Genomic DNA, 4,405 nt, shown 5'->3' with positions numbered 1-4,405 from the left:
CTTAAGGAACGGGTGTCGTCCTCGGCGACCGCAACGGTGCCCCCTTCTGCGGCGGGGCCCGCTTTAGGCAGAGCAGCCCTTGCACCGAGGGGAGGCACGCCATGGTCGCCCGGCCTCCTCGGTCGCGCTTCCATTCGGCGGAGGTGCTCCCAGAGTTTGTAGTATGGTCAGAGCAGCCGGCCGACACTTGGCTCCAGCTCCCGCACTCCTTCGCCGGCTAGCTGCCGGCCGTAGGTCTTGACGGCTTCCGGCTGCAAGCTGACGGCTGCTACAGCAAGGCCTCATGGTTCGTGGTGGAGGTCTCCGCCGCGGGCAACACGGTCCTGGCCCACGGCTAGCAGACGTTCACCCATGCGCGCGGCCTGAGCAGGAGGTGCACCCTCCACTTCAAGTACGACGGCGTCACGACCCTCTATGCGAGGGTTTTTGGGGAAGATGGCCGCCTCGCAGGGTGCTGCCCCGAGGATAGCAGTGGCGACGATGATACGGTCCTTGACCACGGCCGTGATGTGGCTAGATGCGAGTTCGCCCTTGGCGACGACTGTGGCTCGTCTGGCGGTGGCAGCTCCTCCTTCGGCGAAAGCTCTAGCAGTGGTGGCTACGACCAGCCGCCACATCATCGGGCTCTCTATGAGGACGATGGTGGGTCGTCCCGCCGCCGCGCTCTGGTGAAGTGCGAGGAGGACTCTGGCTTTGCCCCGGGGTGCGTCGGGAGCTGACCCTCGGGAGCCGCTGCAGGTGTGCGTGCCGCTTTTGCTCGTCCTTTCCCTTCTTCCTGCATTCCCAGAAACAAGTATGGGGCCCTACAAGGGAGTGTAATGAACCGTAATTTTCATGCCACTTGTGTTATGTTTATTGTTCCTGTGTTATGTTATGGCATTCATGCTTCATGTAGACATAGGAGGATAACTTAGCTGGATACGCCCAGGGTAGTTTCCTGACTCATGAGGGCACGCCCTATGGCACCTGGTGAGCCCTCCTTGTTGCTGGCTCAGGAGTCGTTGACCTCGGGAGGTGTCACAAAGCTGCAGAAATTGTTAGGACGTCCGTCGGGTGCCTTATCCTTCCTTGCATGAGGCATCATAATCATGGCATAGCGCACCATGTCGCGGTACCCATGGGGCACAGACTTAGAGGGGTGCGCCAACCGCGAGCTCAATCGAGGGTGCCTCGCGAAGGTCAGGGGAGACGAGGCTCTGGAGCGATAGGGCTTTGGCGAGGTGTATCCGTGGCTTACGCTAGCCCAGTGCACACACACACCTGCCCAGCCCCCATGCGAGGCATGCGAGGGAGAGCGTCGGGCAACTGCCGTCCTCCCTAGCGCGAAACAAAGAACCGAGCAAAGAAGCAGCGAAAAGAAAGGATTCAACCGAGCAATCAAGAAATGCCAGAACATCAAATTTCATTAAAAAGCTGCAAACCAACTATAGAAAGCAAATGAGTAGCCGCGTCTGGCACCTAGTCTAGTCTTCTCGCCAGCGGGGAGCTAAGTGCTGCCACTAGGACGTGGGAGGGAGCCTCCGAGGCCCGAGGGCGGCACTCCGGAGACTCCGGGGCATGCACAGCCCCACTCATTATTATGTGAGAGTTTCACAGGTGGAGACCTTCACAGGCATTAGGCCTTGATTCATGAGTAGAACTTCCGGAGATGTTGGATGTTCCAGGCGTTCTGGATGGGGATCCCGTCCTGCGTCTCCAGGCGCACAACGCCATCCCCGGAGACGTGGGCAATCCTAAACGGGCCCTCCCACATGGGTGAGAGCTTATGCAGCCCTTCCTTGGAGAGCACCCGCCTCAGGACGAGATCGCCCACCTCGAGCATCCTGGAGCGGATGCTGTGGCAGTGGTACTGCCGCAGCGCCTGCTGGTACCTTGCCGCACGGAGCGAGGCTTGGCGGCGGTGTTCCTCCCCCAGCACGAGGTCCATCCCCTGCATGGCATCCTGGCATGCCTCGTTGAATGCCAGGACCCGCGCGGAGTGATGCCTGACCTCGTGAGGGAGAACCGCTTCGGCTCCGTAGACAAGGAAGAACAAAGTCTCGCCTGTCGGCTTGGTGGCGGTGGTGCGGATGGACCAAAGCACGGACTGGAGCTCGTCGTACCAGCCCTGCCGCAGGCCTCGAGCTTCTTTTTGAAGGTCCTTGTCTTGAGGCCCCTCAGGACCTTAGTGTTAGCGCACTCGGCCTGGCCGTTGCTTCTGGGGTGTGCTACTGAGGCGTAGCATATCTGCGTTCCAAGGTTAGCACAATATGTTTTGAAGATATTGCTAGTGAACTGTGTACCGTTGTCGGTGCTGATGCGGTTAGGGACCCCGAAACGGCTCACCAGGCCCTTGATGAACCTGACCGCGGATCCGGCTGGGATGGTGTGGACGGCTTCCACCTCCGCCCATTTGATGAACTTGTCGATGGCGACATAGAGGTAGCCGTAGCCCCCAGGAGCTCGAGGGAATAGACCCAGGATATCCGGCCCCCAGACCGCAAACGGCCACTAGAGTAGGATGGTCTGGAGGCCCTGAGTAGGCTGGTGGATTTTCTTGACATGGAACTGGCAAGCCTCGCAGGATTTCACCAGCTCGGTTGCGTCGTTGAGTGCCGTGGGCCAGTAGAATCCGCTGCGAAACACCTTGCCCACCAAAGTGTGCGACGATGAATGATGCACGCAGTCTCCGCCATGTATGTCAGCTAGCAGTTCATTCCCTTGCTCCCTGGAGATGCATCGCAAGAGAACAGCATTCGGTCATTTTCAGTATAGCTCACCTTCCCGGATGCAGTAAGCTACAGCCTGCCGAGATACACACTCTGCATCCTCGTCCTTCGACCTCCATGTGCTCGTCCTTTGTCTCATACACCTTGTTGGAGAAGTTGACGAGGAGTTGAGAGTCGCCCTTGATGGTGAGTCGCTTCACTCCCAAGGCTGGCACAGCCTTGAGGCTGGCGATCATACCTTCGTACTCCGCAATGTTGTTGGAGACCTTCTCACCTTGCTGGAAGCAGAGCTACACGGCGTAGTAGAGCTTTTCCTGGGTGGGGGAGATGAGTGCGACTCCAGCTCCCGCGCCCTGGCGCGCGAAGGCGCCGTCGAAGTACATGATCCAGCCGTCTGATGCTTCGCTTCCTGGCAAGAGAGACCAATCCTCGCATGCTTCAGGCCCCGGGGCGTCAGTCCATTCCGCCACGAAGTCGGCAAGCGCGGCTCCCTTGATGACCCAGGTGGTGCTGAACTCCAGCTGGAAGGCTTGCAACTCGATGTTCCACTCGGCGACCCTCCCCGCTGCGTTGGGGCTTCGGAGCACCCTTTCCAGCGGGTAAGCTGAGACGACCTTGATGGGGTGGCCTTGGAAGTAGTGGCGCGGCTTGCGCGAAGCCACATGGAGCATGAGCAGAAGCTTCTGCGGCATGGGGTAGCGGGCCCGCGCGTCGCGCAACACCGTGCTGATGAAGTACACAGGATGTTCAACGAGGACGGGAGTGTCGGTGGAGTCCAAGATCTCCTGAGGGATGGGCAGCTCCTGAGATTGGGGGATCTCAGGAGCTTCATTACCCACCTGGACCGCCGCAGCCTCCGAAACACCGTCTTGGTGCCGTACCGTTTCGACCGAACGTGTAGCACCGTGGGGCAGGCTCTTGGCCTGGCGCTCTTCCCGGACGGCCACCAGCACTGCGCTAGCGGAATGAGGTGTGGCAGCTAGGTAAAGTACCAGGGGCTCGAGAGGACGAGGCACCACCGTTACCGGTGGGCTGGTTAGGTATCTCTTGAGGCCTTGAAACGCCATGTTAGTCTTCGGAGTCCACTCGAATGGGCCCTTCTTCTTCATCAGTTTGAAGAATGGGAGGGTGCGCTCCCCCAGCTTGGACATGAAGCGCCCTTGTGAGGTTACGCAGCCCGCGAGTTTTTGCATTTCCTTGAGAGTTTGCAGCGGGCTCATGTCTTCCATTGCCTTGACCTTCTCTGGGTTCGCCTCGATCCCCCTGTGCGACACGAGGAAACCCATCAGCTTGCCGGAGGGGATGCCAAACACGCATTTCTCCGGGTTGAGCCGCAGATCTACCTTGCGCAGGCTGGCAAAAGTCTCCTCCAAATCCTGAATGAGGGTCCTAGCATCCCGAGATTTCACCACAATGTCATCGAGGTAGGCTTCCGCATTCCTTCCGAGCTGTTGGCCTAGTGCGATGTGCATCAGCCGCTGGAATGTCGCCCCAGCATTACGTAGCCCGAACGGCATGCACGTGTAGTAGTACACTCCGCACAGGGTTAAGAACGTCGTCTTCTCTACGTCCTCCACTGCCATCTTAGTCTGATGGTAACCCGAGAAGGAATCTAGGAAACATAGCAGGTCACATTCGGCAATGGAGTCGATGATCTGATCGATGTGCGGAAGCGGGAACGGGTCCTGGGGGCAGGC

This window comes from Triticum dicoccoides, chromosome 4A (genome assembly GCF_002162155.2).
Source record: "Triticum dicoccoides isolate Atlit2015 ecotype Zavitan chromosome 4A, WEW_v2.0, whole genome shotgun sequence".
NCBI classification, from domain to species: Eukaryota; Viridiplantae; Streptophyta; class Magnoliopsida; order Poales; family Poaceae; genus Triticum; species Triticum dicoccoides.
Note: the sequence above shows the minus strand (reverse complement) of the source record.